We start from the raw sequence: 18815 nt of genomic DNA on the forward strand, positions 1-18815 counted from the left end.
GTAGGACACAGGTAGAAATGAAACTTTGGCAGAGGATCTAACCCTTCCCCACTTTATTCAAACTGAAAAGAGGATTTACCCAGAGATAACACTTTAACCACCTGCTGTCTGGGGCTATTTTTTTATTTTCCGCACAAGTTAAAATCAGCATTTCTTGCTAGACAAAAAAAAAAACTTGGAACGCCAAACATTTTATAACACAATATTTGCGCAGCCCTTCACCAAACACACATTTTACGGCACACAAACACAATAGGGTTAATTTACTTGCTCCAGAGCTTAGTAAATGAGCAGAAGCTCTGCTGATTTCCATCATCCAATCATATGCAAGCAAAAATGCTGTTTTTTTTTTATTTCTTTGCACGTGATTGGGTATTCTTTGTAAAGTGAAGCCTTAACTCAATCACTAAGCTCTGGAGCAGCTGCACTTGCAGAGTGCAACTGCACTTTGTAAAGTGCACCGTCTATTTGTCTTAAAGTGGAGTCTCACCAAAAAAAAAAAAAAATAAGAGTCAGCAGCTACAAATACTGCAGCTGCTGATCTTTAATATATGGACACTTACATGTCCTGGGCACCCACGATGTCGACACCTGAAGCCGATCTGTCCCTTGGCTCTCGGGTGGAGGCGCCCCCATCTTCAGTAAGGGAATCAGGAAGTGAAGCTTTGCGGCTTCACTTTCTGGTTCCCTACTGCACTTGCGCGAGTCACGCTGTGTGAACCCCCTGGTCCCTGCTGTCTACTAGGACCCGTGTGTCTCCCAGAAGACAGTTGGGGGGGGTTGTGGAGCAGGTGCTGGACGTGGCACAGGTCGCCGCGGTTTCCTATGCCCAGAAGTGGGAGCAAATACCTGGATTACACAGGTATTTGCTCCCTCCTCCCCCCTGAAAGGTGCCAAACGTGGCACCAGAGGGGGGAATATTCCTAAATGCGGAAGTTCCATTTTTGGGTGATTTTTAAATCAACCCCTATATATTCCTCACTATAATTCCCATTTTTTATTTCAGCTAAAGTATAAATGATGATGTTATATCGAGAAAATAGATACCAAACTTATCAAGACTCAAAATTGTGCACCCTCGTGAAATGGCGACAAACTATGAAACCTAATACTTTTCATAGGTAACATTTTAAAAACCTTTACAGGTTATCATTGTAGAGGTAATCATGAATGATGGTCCTGGAATAATTGTTCGCACTCTGACATTTGCGGCAATACCTCTAGGGCAGGGGTGGGCAATTATTTTTTCGATGGGGCCACATGAGAAACTAAAAATATTTTGGAGGGCCGGGCCAAAAGGCTAAACTCAATACTGCATAAAATCAATTGTATTTCTTTATAAAAAGCAGTAAATATCATTGTTGGACAACTGGTACGAGTACTTGTTATAGACATGGCACAGGAGGGGGACAGAGGCTGGGGACATGGCACAGGAGGGGGACAGAGGCTGGGGACATGGCACAGGAGGGGGACAGAGACTGGGGACATGGCACAGGAGGGGGACAGAGGCTGGGGACATGGCACAGGAGGGGGACAGAGGCTGGGGACATGGCACAGGAGGGGGACAGAGGCTGGGGACATGGCACAGGAGGGGGACAGAGGCTGGGGACATGGCACAGGAGGGGGACAGAGGCTGGGGACATGGCACAGGAGGGGGACAGAGGCTGGGGACATGGCACAGGAGGGGGACAGACGCTGGGGACATGGCACAGGAGGGGGACAGACGCTGGGACATGACACAGGAGGGGGACAGACGCTGGGGACATGACACAGGAGGGGGACAGACGCTGGGGACATGACACATGAGGGGGACAGACGATGGGGACAGGCAGCCACTGTTTAATCAATAACAATTGATTAAACAGTGGCTGCATGTGATGGCACAGTGGCTGCGTGTGATGGCACAGTGGTTGCGTTTGATGGGCACAGTGGCGACAATTGATGGCACAGTGGCTGCATTTGATGGCATGGCACAGTGGCGACAATTGATGGCACAGTGGCTGCGTTTGATGGCATGGCACAGTGGCTGTGTTTGATGGCACAGTGGCTGCGTTTGATGGCATGGCACAGTGGCGACAATTGATGGCACAGTGGCTGCGTTTGATGGCATGGCACAGTGGCTGCGTTTGATGGCATGGCACAGTGGTGACAATTGATGGCACAGTGGCTGCGTTTGATGGCATGTCACAGTGGTGACAATTGATGGCACAGTGGCTGCGTTTGATGGCATGGCACAGTGGCGACAATTGATGGCACAGTGGCTGCGATTGATGGCATGGCACAGTGGCGACAATTGATGGCACAGTGGCTGCGTTTGATGGCATGGCACAGTGGCTGTGTTTGATTGCACAGTGGCTGCGTTTGATGGCATGTCATAGTGGTGACAATTGATGGGCCCAGTGGCTGCCTGCATATGATGGGCACAGTGAGGCTTCAATTTTTTTGTTTGTTTTTTCGTCTGCGCCCCCCCCCCCCCCCCAAAAAAAAATTTGAGCACCAGCCGCAGGCCACTGGACAAACTAATGCAGACAGACAGTGCACAGTACCATGAGGAAGTAAAAGCTGCCCAGGCCCCAGGCCCCCAGCACACATGCCACAGCTATACTTACTTTTCTTACAGTGTCTGAGAGGCTGGCTTACACACACTGTCAGTCAGGTCGGTGGTCGGCCACACTCAGCACAGTCAGCACTGCAGCTCTCTCACCTCCTTGTCCACTCCTCAGCCCTCAACCCCACACTTCCCTGAGTTCCCTCACGCTGTGGACTCGTGATGGGCGGACGCAATTTGCAATTAGGTGCGGAGGCGCGCTGTGAATGCTGGGGCGGCCGCGGCGTCCTCGGCTCCTCCTCCTGATGTCCTGATCACTCTGCTTGCTAGGTGCCGTTCGTTTGAACAGCTGTTTTCCCCGCTGCGCATAGACACCCCCCCTTGGACGGATCTGTCCAATCGCGAGCAAGGGGGAGTGTCTATGTGACTCCCCCTTGCTCGCGATTGGACAGATCCGTCCAAGGGGGAGTGTTTATGCGCGGCGGCGAAAACAGCTGTTCAAACGAACGCTGTCTGTAATGTTCCCCGCCGCGGTGATTAACGTGGCAGCTGCGGCGGCGGCGATTTCGGCGGCGGCGGGGGGGGCCGGATTAAAAGGTCCGCCGGGCCGTAGTTTGCCCAGGTCTGCTCTAGGGTGTGGTGCTGATGCTGTTTATACACACATGCGGGACCTAAATGCTCACTTGTATTTCCATATAAGCACAGAGGAAAAAAATATTTCAATGATTTTTATTTATTTTATTATTTAAAATACTTTTGAAATTTATTTTTCATTTAACGTTATTACTATCAGATCAATAGACCCCCAACTGTCTCCCCTACCTTTCAATGCAGCTAATCAAGCTCTGAAACTGAAATCATCGCCAGTTTCTCATTGATCCACTGTGGTGGCTGCAGAGTAGGCATACTGATGGTTTTCATGCAGCTAACCCTTGCTTTCTAATTAACTTCAAATAGATCGGGCAGTTTTGGTGCACTTTCAGAAAAAGCACCAAAACTGCCTGATCTAATAGAAGTGTATAAGAGAGAGCAGGTAGCCTGCACTGATACTACAGGTACACTGCGCTGCAGCATACCACTGTGGATCAGTGTCAAACCACCCTAATGCCTTGTACACACATTGGAATTTCCGATCATGTGTAGTCCCATGTGAGTTTTTTCATCGGAAATTCCGATGAAAAGCCTGATCGTGAGTACGCGGCATTAGTCACAGAGGAGTTTGGGGAATGGATGTTTCCTGAACTCCTCTATTTTTAGCTATGCAGCCATTAGCTTGTTATAGCCACTTGCAGCCAAGATGTGATTGTGAAGCTTCGTACACACGACCGAGGAACTCGACGGGCGAAACACATCATTTTCTTCGTCGAGTTCCTAGTTAGGCTGTCGAGGAACTCGACAAGCCAATTTTCTCCATTCCCGTCAAGGAAATAGAGAACATGCTCTCTTTTTGGCTTGTCGAGTTTCTCGACAGTTTCCTCGACGAAAATGTACACACAACCGGTTTCCTCGGCAAAAAGATATCTCCCAGCAAGTTTCTTGCTGGTTTTTGCCGAGAAACTCGGTCGTGTGTACGAGGCCTAAGTTCGGAGGTCAGCAAGTTGTTAAGAATGAATGTGCCCAAAAATATTGCATAAACCTACAAATGGCTTTTATCACCACAACTTTAAATGTATACAGACCTTTCAAAATAACAAATGCAATAATTTTAATAAAGACCAAAAAGGAGAGACAAATGAGGAGCAAAGAGGGACAAAGGAATTCTGTTACAAAAGAGGGACAATAGTTATGAGCTATGTGCCTGTGTGTCCCTCACTTTGGTTTGATCTATATAATTGTATATGAAATGCACTATTTATCTTTCAAAAAGTGTTTCACAGTGCTTAACCCTTCATCCAATTTCTATATTGCTGCATTTGTAAGTTTCAGAAGCCAATATAAAGCAATAGTACAGGAGAAAAAAAAGCACTTGTGGGTTCAACTAATCAATTTTTTTGTATAATTCTCCTTTAAGGGGGCGTGGCAGGGGTATGTGTAATGCCTACATACTTTTGCTTATAGGTGTCCCTCGTTCCCATCTCAAAAAGTTGGGAGGTGTGCTTATACATTACTGCATGTAGTCCATAACAAGGGGCAAATACAACTCTCAATCCCTATGTACAGGTATGTTGTATTTCGTGCTCTAATTGTCCATATTATAATAACTTTAGAAATATACTCAAAATACATTTTCCTCTGCCTGAGCATACATTGATTTGGAAGAGGACTTGTAAAATTCAGAAACGTTTTCTTGTCTGTTAGGTGGAGTATGTTTAAGGCACATTAGCACAAATATCTTCATGCTAGCGTTTAATTAATCAGACCCAGCAATTGAAAGTCACATCAAGTGCTTGCAATAATGAACAGGACATTTTAATTGATCACAAATGAGTATAAATAAAAATTTGATGCAAACTAGAAAACTGAGACACTTAACTGTAAAGGTAAGCAAGGAGGAAGAAACCTGTCAGGTCACTGGAAATGTGTTTTTAAAGAGGCATGCTTATTGTTCAAGGAAACCCATGCTGATAAAAATACATCAGCTGAAATTACAAGTCTGTCTCTGAAAATGCCAGTTGCTGGGCTCTGATTTTGATGCTTTTTGGGTCACTGACTGGTAACAAGTAAAATTAGAGTGAAATGTAAGTTTCTGATCCACTTGCTGGTTCCAATCCAGTGACTGAAGTAATGAAGCCAGAGATCAGAATGACTACCAGGTAATTTGCATTTTCAGTAGAAGAAGTCAGTACTGTCAGATCATCATTTTTTTTCTTATCATAGGCATTGTTTTTCAGTGAATCAAGCAGAAAAAAATCTGACAATGGGCTCCATTCACTAAGGACTTGTTCACACCTGAGCGATTTTCTGCTTGAAGCTTGCAGCTCTAAAATGCTCAACTCTTTCTGCTACAGTGCTGACAAATCCCACTTCAGCAATATAAAATATCAGTGCTTTTTCATCTAATGAACGCAGCCAAAGCCTGTATCACCCTGTGCTGGAAGGACCCCCGTCCACCCCCTATTGCCATGTGGCTCTATAAAGTTACAAGTATTGAGATAATGGAGGACCTGGCACATTCAATGTTACAATTTATTGAAACATGGGTCCCCTGTGTGATATTTGTAACATCTGAATAGGGGAAGAGGCTACTGGGGAGTGGGGTGAAGGATCTAGGGGGTTAGTAATGTGAAAGAGGGGGAAGAGAGGAAAAAATAAATAGGAAAACCGAAATTCCCCCAAATATATTAACCCCCCTGGCGTTATGATTATTTCAGATTTTAGGTGCTGAAAGCGGTACCATTATTTTGCAAGGAAATTTGGCGTTTTATACTGTAGGCCTGTAATTCTAAGGAATAACTCACTTAAATCTGTCCAAACAAGAGTCTAGTAGACATCTCGGGTATGATAAAGTTTGAAAAACAAAATCATAAATTATAATATAATAAATAACTATAAATAATTATAACAAATAATAATATAATTATAATAAGAATTATTTAATAATGTAATCAGACCAAAAACACTGAAATTTGCTCAGTTGTAGAATTGTCGCTGTCATTACTTTTATTTTTTTATGACGAATTTCCCCACAAATCACTATCGCTCAATTCTGCAAGTGATTATAATTTATTATGGCTGTTTTCTAGCTGGTCTAAAACCACTTTTGACATAAAGGGACACTTTTTGGTTGCTATGGACAATCTACAGTTTGCAGGCAGAAAGAACAGTTTTTATTATATAAAAGTACATGTAGGACACAGGGCAGACCACTAGGGACAAAGGGGGTGTGTATTTTTTACATACAGTACTGTAATCTGTAAGATTACAGTAAACTGTATGTATTATGTTTATTTACTTTTTTGAATTTGGCGCCGTTCTTCGCCCCAATGCGTCGTAACGTCGCAGGGAACGGAGCTCGGCGGCACACAGGCACTGTGTGAATTGAGCGAGGACACCGCTCGATCACACAGCGGAGAGGCATCGCAGGATCCAGGGACAAGGTAAGTAAACCATGTCTTTGGATGCTGTGAGGCGATCCCTAGTCTGGCTCGGGGTTACCGCTCTTGGTTCTGAATTTCCACCCCGAGTCAGACTTGGGAATACCGCCAGGGAGGTTAAGGAAGGGAAAAGGTACGGATCGAGCAAATTTAAGAAGTATGGAAATATGGTATCTTTTGTAACATATACTGTAGGATGTGATGTAAATGTATATGATGTGATGATATGGTGGTTCTCAGTTTGTAAAAATAAAGAATAATAAAAAAAAAATCAACAAACCAAATCCCCTTAATTTCAATGGCCTCTGTTCACATCTGAGCATTCTGTCGCCTAAGGCAAAATGTCTGTTGCTCAAAAAAGTACAGGAGCTTCTTTTTGGCAGATTATTAGGCCTCGTACACACGATAGGATCGCCAGAGGAGAACGGTCTTAAGGACCATTTTCTTCAGTCCAAACCGATCGTGTGTAGGCCCCATAGGTTCTTTAACCTTCAGTCAAAAAAATCTGAATTTGCTTTAAAATTGAACTGATGGACGCCTAACCGATAGGTCAAAACCTATCATTAGTACGCAAAACCATCAGTTAAAAACCCACGCATGCTCAGAATCAAGTCGACCCATGCTTGGAAGCATTGAACTTCGTTTTTTTTAGCACGTTGTTGTGTTTTACGTCACCGCGTTCTGACACGATCTGTTTATTAACTGATGGTGTGTACGCACGACGGACCATCAGTCAGCATCATAGGTTAACCTAGGACAACGGTCCTTCAGACCGTTCTCCTCTGGTGATTCTATCGTGTGTACGAGGCCTAAGTGTTTGTGGCCCCATCGACTTCAATAGAATTGCCTGAAAAAGCTTGACTTGAGCATTTTACGAGTGTCTTGTCACTTGTTTTCTGCTCAAACAGCAGCTTTTCATCCCTAATTTCCTCTCTCTCTCCTCCCCTAGTGCTTTCTATTGGATAAACAAAAACGTCTAAAGCTGTAAAACGCTTGTAAAATGCTGCAAAAATGCTTAAAAAAAAAAGCTTGTAAAAATGCTTAAAAAAAGACTGAAAACACCTGTAAATTGCTATGCTCGGGTGTGAATGGAGCTTTCGGCAGGTCGCATGCAGAATTTAGGTGTCCAGACACATTTTCCCTGAATATCAAATGCGATCCTGAAACTACTGTCAATTCACAATGCTGTTTTGTGGTATTTACAGCAACACACTAAAAAAAGGCTGTGGAAATACCACATGAAAAGGCATTAATCTCAATTCACAAATGGAAATAATTAAATAAATGGTAATTAAGTAGTGGTCCAGGCATGCGGTAATGACAAAACTGATGACTTTGATAACCACACCTCAATAGGCTGGTCATAGAAATGTTCAAAAAAGGGCCCAAATTCACAATCTAATGAGCATTTGGCTAGTCTACATTCACATGTGGCAGCTGGACATTGTATTGCTCTCCCTTACATCCATAATGGAGCTTTTTAAAGGCTAATTTGTTGGAGTTTCAAGCCATTCTAAAGAAGGTGAGGAGAAGAAGAAGGGTGGTGGTCATGCCTTTACGTTCATTTGAGCAGCGCACCTTCTCACTAAATTTTGTCTATCTAAGAAGCTGATTATGCTGCTGTTTGGGGATTTATGCCCATTCTACCCAAGTTTCTGGCTGTCCTGCACTTTTTTGGTAAGGCCTCCTATCAGATGGTAGCTGAAGAGGCGGTTTCCATCTTTTTCACGTTTGCTTGCTAATTTCCCCAAAATATATGTACATGCCTACCACACATCAGGAGTGGGATCAGATTAAAAGTGATTTATATGCGGTATCTGGGATTCTCAATGTCATGGGTGTCATAGACCAGTGGTTCTCAACCTCAGTCCTCATGTACCCCCAACAGGCCATGTTTTGGGAACTTCCTTTAGATAAATTAGCTCTTATCAATACCATATCATTGATATTGATTTAAAGCAGCTGTGCAAAGTAAAGGGAAACCTGAAAACATGGCTATTCGGGGGTACTTGAGGGTTGAGGTTGAGATCTACTAGACTGTACTTTTTTTGTCTCCTCTGAAAAAGAGCACATCTACCATAATAGGAAGGGGTGCCACTCCCTGAACATCCATGTTGTCTGCGATGCAAATTTGTTCATCAGAAATGTAGTCACTGTGTCAGGGAAGAAACCGGGCATGCACATTAGCAATCGGTGCGTAAATGCGAACGTGCGTACGCAAACATGCCAATTAGCAGTTTTTTGCTGGCCTATATAAGGACTTCAACTGCTCTCATAAATCGCTGGATTATCGTCAGCTCTGTATCCTGTGTTCTTGTGTTCCTTGCTCCTGTTTGATTACCTGTTACCAACCTGGCTTACCTTGATCTGCTTTGGTTTCTCTCCTGGCTCTGAACCCGGCTTGTTTCACGGACCTGCTCCTTGCCTGTTCCAGATTGACTTCCTGTGTTTGACCCTGGCTTGATCACAACCACACCTCCTGCCTCTGCTTCTGACTGCCTTCCTGTGTTTAACCCCCAGCCTGGCTTTTGACGACGTCTTTGCTTTTCCACCTGCTAAGATCCGCAGCACCTCCAGGGAACCATTGTCTCTGACCGCCTTCTCTGCTCCGGGGTTTCCCTTTCTGGAACCATCAGACAACTTCATCTGCAGGCAACCCGTGCATCTCTGGGCAGAGCACCCTCTGTCTCCAACTCCAGGGGTACTCTGCTCTCAGCCACAAGGGGAGCCCTCTCGTCACCTCAGCCTCCAGCCTGGTATGTGACACACATCTGTCTCAGCCAATGAGGAGGGGAGTCCCAGAGAGCTGAGTCTCTCGTTCACATCGCTGGATCTCGATTTACCAAGTATTGGGGGGCTAAGGGGGGCTGCTGCACACAGAATGCTTTTTATCTTAATGCATAGAATGTCCAGTGTGCGGGTGCTGACAGTGTGCTGCGAGATCAGTATATATGTGATGCTGCTGATCTATAAACCCTTTATGTGATTCTGCTGATCTATATAGCCTTTATGTGATGTTGCTGATCTATAGACCCTTTATGTGATGATGCTAATCGATATACCCTTTATGTAATGCTGCTGATCTATATACCCTTTAAATCATGCTGCTGATCTATATAGCCTTAATGTGATGCTGCTGATCTATATACCCTTTATCTTGCTGAACTATATACATTTTATGTGATGCTGATCTATATACCCTTTATGTGATGCTGCTGATCTATATACCTTATCTGTAATGCTGGGCTATATACCCTGATCTGTGAGGTTGACCTGTATACTCTGTCCTGTGATTCTGGGGCTGTATATTCTGTCCTGTGATGCTGAGCTGCATACTCCTGACACTATTTCGTCGGAAGCAAGTGGAATACAGGGGACGGCGTGGGTGGATTATATAAGGGCTGGGGCTTATTGGAGGTGGGAGGGGTCACACAGGAAGGGCGGGGTCTGGCGTCCCCCCATCCTAAAACTTCACTAGCCGCCACTGCCCCAATACCCTGTCCTGCGTGAACACACATTGAGGAACTTTTGTCTTTTTCTCCCTCCTGTTGATTTTTACTTTTTTTAGCTTGATTCTCTGGGCCCTTGCTAGTTGTGAGGGCCAAGGTTTGCAACTTGCTTGTCCTTCTGGAATGCTGCTACTCAACATATTCCTCCTATTCACTTGTACTGATTTTTTGTATGAACACCTCACTACACTTGGTGACTATTAGCAGATTTCCCTACACCCACAGTGGGGGCACTGTGACTACTATTATGACCAAATATTTTTTCCCTTCTACCCTATGACCTACTATTATTTAGCCTTATTTGATATCAGGGTCTCCTGCAAATGACATACTTATTGATTATTATGGTTGACTCCTGTACTATTGTCTCATGAAATGTTAGGAGGCTGAGTGATGGATTTAAACGAGTGGCCCTATTCTCCACTTTGAAAAATCTTAACTCTGCTGTAGTGTGTCTGCAGGAAACGCATTTGAAAACTACAACAATATCTACATTACATAGAAACACCCCAGCTACAGTATCAAACTCATTTTCACTCCACCCACTCGGCTCTAGACATGTGCACACAATTAATTAAGGTCGAATCTGTCATTGAAGGCTTTATGGTGTCTGTCGAATGTTCTAAGAAGATTCGACGGAATCTAAAAAAAAAAAAAAAAAGAAGATTCGACAGAGCAACGAAACGGTACGATACCGCAATCGTACATTTTCGAATTTTTCGCCTACAAGCTATAGAAGAATTCTAATGTTGTATGACTAATAATAATTATATTTATTAATTATTATTACTAGTCAACCAACATTAGAATTCTTCTATAGCCTATGGGCAGAGCATAAATGTCCGCTTGCTGCGATCGTATGTTTTTAGCTACTTCGTCGAATCTTCATGTCTCTCTATGTCGAATCTTTTCTCTCTATGTCGAATCTTTTCTCTCTATATCGAATCTTTCTCTCTATGTCGACTCTTCTGAGAAATGTGTGGAGGGACAGATATCCAAATTTACAATGCTTCTCCTGTTATTCAGCTACCTATAAAGGTCTATCTCGCATTAGTCTATGCTTGGGGAATACTGCCACCCATTCTACAGTGACCTCCGTAACTTATGCACCCCGTAATATTTCCGATCATGACCTCATGAGGGTGGAGCTTGATGTCTCCCATGCCTCTAAGGTTAAACTATGGAAGGGTAACCCCTTCTGGTTTACATTGTTCCCAGACCCCGACCCTATATTCCAGGCACTTCAACAGTATTTACAGTATAATCGGAGTATGGCAACATCCTCTGTGGTTTGGGACACTTTAAAAGCTCACCTCAGGGGGCTTATTATCAGACAAATATCAGCTTTTAAAACTTTAAGCATGTGGAGACCCAGCAGCTTGTCGTATATGGGAGCCAGATTCTCGACCAACGCCACATTCTCTGCATATGTGAACTTCAGATTTAATGGTCGAACATCTGATTGTTTCCTCTTCTTGTTAGGGGTAGTGGATATTTGCTTGATGCTGCTGTCACTTGAATTTTCCTGATGTGTGGTTTTCATGCAACCGTTACTGCTGTTACTTGAGTGTTCTTCAACACAGGGCACATACATTTAGTCTACAGCCTCATCATCCACTTCTGTACTGCTATCTATGTAATTGACTTGATTCAGAGTTAAATTGTATTTTCCTCTCTCTTGACTAGATCCTTTGTGCCTCTTCTTCGTCACTTGCCAAGATGGTGGAATTTTGCTGAGAAATTTGTATATATATATATATATATATATATATATATATATATATATATATACACCTCTGCTGTTACAAAGTTTGGCTCAAAGTTGGATGCTTGGAACTGTAAATAAATAAAAATCTTGGTAAGTTTACATGTAGTTTTTGCTTATCTACTTTTCCTATTTTAAACCATATCAAACAAATTCAAAGCAAACATGTTGGGGCATTTCACAAGTCCAAACAAATCTGGAAGAAAGGCTAAACATTTACACTGGGCATTATTTGGGCAAACAAGCATGAAACGTGTGTGTGGCAAGTAGTGAGGAATACAGCAGAAGTGTACAGCGAAAGTAGGGTGAGCCATATATGTCCCAGATATATATCCCAGATATATATATCCCAGAATACAGAACAAACATGTGCCACAAACAAACCATGAAGCTGAAATGATACCATGTGCCACATAATACAGAACAAACATGCCACAAACAAACATACCACAAACAAAGCATTAAATGATGCCATGTGTTGCAGAAGTAAGGAGAACCATATGCTACAAACAAGACATGAACGTGCATAACTGTTAAGACAAATGAGGCTGTTCAAAGGATTTAAAGTGCTTTACCAGATGCTCCACCAGATCCAGGATTATTATTATTATTATTATTATTATTATACAGGATTTATATAGCACCAACAGTTTGAACAGTGCTTTACAATGTAGAGGGGGGACAGTACAATTACAATACCATTCAATACAGAAAGGACAGGGTGGCCCTGCTCGTGGAGCTTACAATCTAAAGGGAGGGGGTTACTGCTGGGCATGATCTGATGGAGATGGCTTGGGTACAGTTCTTGTGCCGCGTACACACGGTCGTTTTTCGGCATGAAAAAAAAAGACATTTTCAGCATGTCCAAAAAATGAAGTTTTTCCAACTTCATTCATAAAAACTATGTTGCCCTCACACCATCATTTAAAAAAAATTATGAACAAAGCGCGGTGACGTACAACACGTACAACGGCACTCTGAAGGGGAAGTTCTATTCGCCTTTGGGCGGCTTTTAGTTGATTTCTTGTTAGTAAAAGACGATTCACGCTTTTTTGTCTGTTACAGCGTGATGAATGTGCTTACTCCATTATGAATGGTAGTTTTACCTGAACGAGCGCTCCCGTCTCATAACTCACTTCTGGGCATGCGCGGGTTTAAAACGTTGCTTTAGCCCACACACAATCATTTTTTACAACTCGAAAAATGACATTTTAAAAAACGACATTAAAAAATGCAGCATGTTGGAAAAAAAAATTGTCGTTTTTCAGAAGCCGAAAAATGATGTGAAGCCCACACACAATGATTTTAAATTACGTTTTTAAAAATGTCATTTTTTTCATGCCGAAAAACGACCGTGTGTACGTGGCATTAGATGGAGGTGGGATATGCTTCTCTGAATAGGTGAGTTTTCAGGGATGACATAAAAGCGGACAGGGTAGGGGCTGACCAGACACACTGGGGCAGGGAGTTCCAGAGGACGGGAGAGGCGCTGGAGAATTCCTGGAGGTGAGCATGAGAGGAAGTAACAAAGTAGATGGAGAGCAGGAGGTCTTGGGAGGAGCCGATAGGATGATTTATGCGATATCTGCAGATGAGGTTGGTAATGTAGCTGGGGCAATGTTGTTGATGTCCTTGTATGTTCTGGTAAGAATTTAAAATTTTATACAGTGGGGTAGGGGAAGCCAGTAAAGGGATAGGCAGGGAGGGGCAGCAATCACAGATTGGTTAGTAAGGTGTATTGGTCGATGAGCAGCATTCATAATAGACTGAAGGGGGATAGCCTGTGTAAAGGTATGCCAATGAGGAGCGAGTTTCAGTAGTCGAGGCGGGAAATAACCAAGGAGTAAATACGTTGTTTTGTGGTGTTGTTAGTCAGTTAGGGGCGAAATGGAAATATTGCGGAGGTTAATGTGGCAAGATGTAGCCAGTGATTGAGAGCTGAAGGAGAGGACATGAGTCTATGATTCGGCTGATCCCCCGTTGAAGTCCTGTCGAGACGAAACGATCGTAGGGTGCCGTGACGTCATCACGTTCCGTCCTGAACGTCGGCGGTGTTTTTGTCCGAGTAGCGAGAGGCATCGGAGTGGAGAGACTACGGCTCTTCAGCACTTTTTATGCTATATCCCTATCAACCAATTGTAAGTGCATTACTTATTAAACCCCTGTTTATGACATACATAATACGCTATGTAAGTCCTTTCTTCTCTATCGTTTATGTATTTATCCCGGACCCATTGCTGAGCTTCCTCTGATCATTACACGGATTGGTTCCAGGGAGACCTGACTTCCCTATACTCCATGAGACTGATGCAAAACAGTCTCTCCTTTTGGTAAGCAGGCAGTCTTAATTCACGTGTGCGGTGTGAAGATTCATTCTAATTACCAGAAAATTGGAGTTCACTTGATCACCTTTTCTTGGCAGCAGTTTTCATCACAAGTTTTAATGCTGGACTTTCCTCATTTAACTTTTTATCACTGAGTGGCTTTTTGGAGATTTTTCTTCCTTATCACACTGAACTTTTTCTTTTTTTCTTGCTCTCTTTTTTTATTTAGGAAGAGCTTGTATTTTTATATATATTCTCATGAACCATATATATTTATCATTCACTAGCGCTGCATTTCCTTTTGTTTTTTCCATGTTTTATTGAGTTGTTGTACACAACTTTTTAGTGCTAGCAGCTCACAGTTCATTTTTTTCACTGTCACTATTTCAATATTTCACGCCAGCACAGCGTCAGGCTTCTGTTTTTTTTTTTGTTTATATGAGTCTATGATTACACCCAGCACCCTGGCATGTTCGGCTTCTCTTCTGCTGAGCATTCCTCTTTCATCGCTCACTTCTGCCCAGGCCCAGAGAAGTGTGTGTGTACCGGAAAAGAAGTGCCGCCCGCTGGATATGACGACACATGTAGAAACTTACCGCATTAAATACCACAAAACAGGACAAAATACTGTACTTTAGAAGCGTATTTTTGTGAATGGCAAAAAAAATTGGAAAAACTTGGAAAAAAATTTTGGAAAAACCCTGGGCGGTATTTTACCGCATTTCTTAAAGCAGTAGATACCGCTTTGCGAATGGAGCCCTGTGTTATTAATTTAGGTCAGAAACACAAGGACTAACAAAAGCCAAACTTACTTTGGATAAAATGGGGTTTAAGCTAAACGTCTGTCAGGTTTCTTTTGCTGTCTCTGACCCCATTATGGAGATTTACCCTCAATTCTTGTCACTGTGACACCAGTACAAATAATGTGAGAAATAGTAGTCATCAAACCAGGAAGCCACAGATAGCAAAAAAAGTTCTATATTCCCCCTCCCCCACATTTTTTGTCAATGTCCCTGTTCCTCTCTCTTAAAATGAAAGAAAATGTAAGGAATGTATTTTTAATAATGTGCCTTCGCAAAACTCCTTATTTACCCAAGGCCTCATGCATAAAACTGACTGTAAGCAGAACAATTGTTATTGGTCTGAGCAATCAGAATCACTATTTTGTTCCTTCTTATTGCACTGAAAGCACTTAAGAGAAAAAAAAAACATTGTTCTACATTTACATAAGGGCTACTCTGCACACTATAGGCTTATTCAAAATGACAACATTTATCAAACAAATGTAACCAATTGAAATAGTTGTTTTGCAGTACTTTATTGAAGAAGCCTCAAATATTCACTGAACGCTTCAATGCACGCTGCTGGCCAGCGTGCATTTTATACAGAGACATTTTGTTACTTGAATATACTGTAAGTGAATGACACCGACATACTTCACCTGTTCTAAGCACTTGTGGTCTTTGTTGTCCTCACTTGTCCACTTCTGAATATGTGTGGCAAAACTTGGCTAGAGAATTGTGGGGGGTGGATATAGGGCCAAGGAAATCAGGGGGCTATAGGTTTAAGGGACTGGGTACAATGAACATAGGGCAAGGAAAGCAGTTTCCGTAGCAGAAAGATATGCAAAAGGTATAGGGAGAAGTAGGTGTAGAGTAATGGGGAGGAAGCAGGGGCTATAGGTGAAAGGATATGTAAGAGGTGTCGGGTAAGGGGCTGCAGGGGATGTTGAAATAAGTCAAAGAGCTCTTTATAGTTTAGGAAACATGAAACTGTTTCTTGTTTAATGATCTCTACAATCTAAAAGTAGTTCTTTGTGTAAAGGGAATAGAAAAAGTTTTGGCCTCAGATACACTTTAACCACATAAGCCCCGGACCATTTGGCTGGCCAAAGACCAGAGCCCTTTTTGCGATTCAGCACTGCTTCGCTTTAACTGACAATTGCGCGGTTGTGCGACGTGGCTCCCAAACAAAATTGACATCCTTTTTTTTCCACAAATAGAGCTTTCTTTTGGGGATATTTGATCACCTCTGCGGTTTTTATTTTTTGCGCTATGAAGGAAAATAGAGCGCCAATTTTGAAAAAAAAAGCAATATTTTGTACTTTTTGCTATAATAAATATCCCCCTTTTTTTTTTTTTTATATCCCCAATTTATTTACATTTAGCAAAAGCAAACTATACATTTCCTTTGATTTTCCTTTTGAATACAGTTTGTCTTGCTCACCACTGAGTAAACTACAAAGATAATTTTAATCATATGCTGCTGAGCGGTTTACCTATTGTTGATGATCACTCAATTTGCAACAAATTTATTTTAGATGATTGCCAACAAGAGATTACATTTCTTAATAATGTTAAATTCACCCTGGCGTCTAAAGCAGTTGTATGCCCCCCCCCTCCAAAAAAAACAAAACAATGTAAGGCAAAGGCATAATGAGCTAGTATGCACCACATACTAGTTTATTATTAAATACTTACCTTCAAATGATGCTCCCACAGGGCCACAGGGAGCTGACATGTTCCCTTTGTGTTTCTTCCGGATTCGCAGCTCTGGCACTGTGAGTGGCCAGAGCAGTGATGATGTCACTTCCACGCACATGCCCTCCAGCAAGTTCTGGCACAACACGCCGGACCTTCGCCGGACCTTCACTGCGCATGCACCGCTGATGTCAGTGGATGCATGCAAGGTGAATATCTCCTGAACCGTACAGGTTGAGGAGATATTCATTACCAAGCAGACAATGCAACCGCTTTAACCTCTTGTTAAGGTCCAAAAAGACCTGTTGCACCCCAAGACACCTAGGTAAAAATGTTGCGGAATTGTAGCAAAGTATAAAAAGGAGTGTTTCTTACCTCCCAGGTTGATGAAGTAGAACTGTAGAACTGCTAAAACCATAACTATTTACAGTCATGTGAAAAAGTAAGTACATCCCAATGAAAATGGTTGACTTTGTCGACATTTTTGAACAACTAAAAATTAGATATTTTTTTAAATAGTGCCTACAGATAAAGGTGATATATTTGAACACATTATGCATAATATTGACATTTTCATGATCTAAATAAAAAGAGATTTGTCATATGGAAAAAGAAAATACCCCTACATTGACCAACACTTTAAATCCATGAATCTGGAATGCAGTATTTGAAATTAAAATTCAAAAAGTGATCTTGCGCTAAATAGTGGTGTCACTAAAAAATAACACACCGTGATCCAAAGTGTAAAAAGTGCTTAAAAATAGCAAATAAGTAAAGTGGAAAAATGGGGAAGGTGAATGGGTACCGATCAATGTAAAATGTCCCAGAACTGCATAAATACAAGTGAAATAAAATAAAATGAGAAAGTCTCTGCAGTAGCTGTGCTGGCTATAACGGATAAGCAAGTGATGTTGGTAGAATAACTTGACTGTACAAATCCTTCTTGAAATTATCCCAATTAGAAAAGATACAATAAGGAGGGTTATCCACTCAGTGGTCTCCCAGATCTCTCACCTCTTTAAGTGGTAATGCGCAATGATTAGACCTCTGTAAGATCCAGTCTCGGGCTAGGCTTTTCCCAGATCCTCTCCTTCACTCTCTCCAGCTCCATTGTAGATCTGCAACAAAGCTGGAGAGGGTGAAGGAGAGGATCTGGGAAAAGCCTAGCCCGAGACTGGATCTTACAGAGGTCTAATCATTGCACATTACTACTGACATAGAGGTGAGAGTTCTGGGAGACCACTAAGTGGATCACCCCCCTTATTGTACCTTTTCTAATTGGGATAATCTCAAGAAGGATTTAAACAGTCGAGTTAAGCCCTGTACACACGATCGGTTTGTCTGATGAACAGACTCTTTTCATCGGACAAACCGATCGTGTTTGGGCCCCATCGGGCCCCAAAAATAGAACATGTTTTAAATTTTTCCCATTGATAAAAAACCGATAGAAAAAAACAATCGTCTGTGTGGAAGTCCATCGGTCAAAAATCCACGCATGCTCAGAATCAAGTCGACGCATGCTCGGAAGCATTGAACTTCATTTTTATCAGCACGTCGTAGTGTTTTACGTCACCGCGTTTTGGCACGGTCGGATTTTTGACTGATGGTGTGTAGGCAAGACTGACGAAAGTCAGCTTCATCGGATATCCGACGAAAAAATCCATCGGATTAGATTCCATCAGATATCTGATCGTGTGTACAAGGCCACCAACATTCCTTGCTTATCCGTTATAGCCAGCACAGCTACTGCAGAGACTTTCTAATTTTATTTTATTTCACTTGTATTTATGCAGTTCTGGAACATTTTATATTGATCGGTACCCATTCACCTTCCCCATTTTTCCACTTTACTTATTTGCTATTTTTTTGCACTTTTTACACTTTGTATCACAGGGTGTTATTTTTTAATGACACCACTATTTAACGCAAGATAATTTTTTCAATTTTATTTAGTTTTGTGTATGGTGAACACTTTTAGATTTTGCTGCTTTTTAGATTTTAATATTTATTATTATTTTTCTGTACTATTTTATTCCATTTTACACACAGTAGCGCGAGAGATTCATTCACATTTTAGTATTTAAAATTAGCTGCCAGTGAATAGAATCACCTTAGAAAGTATGTATTTAACCACTTCAATACCATGCACTTTCGC

This window comes from Rana temporaria, chromosome 2, assembly GCF_905171775.1.
Source record: "Rana temporaria chromosome 2, aRanTem1.1, whole genome shotgun sequence".
In the NCBI taxonomy this organism is placed as follows: Eukaryota; Metazoa; Chordata; class Amphibia; order Anura; family Ranidae; genus Rana; species Rana temporaria.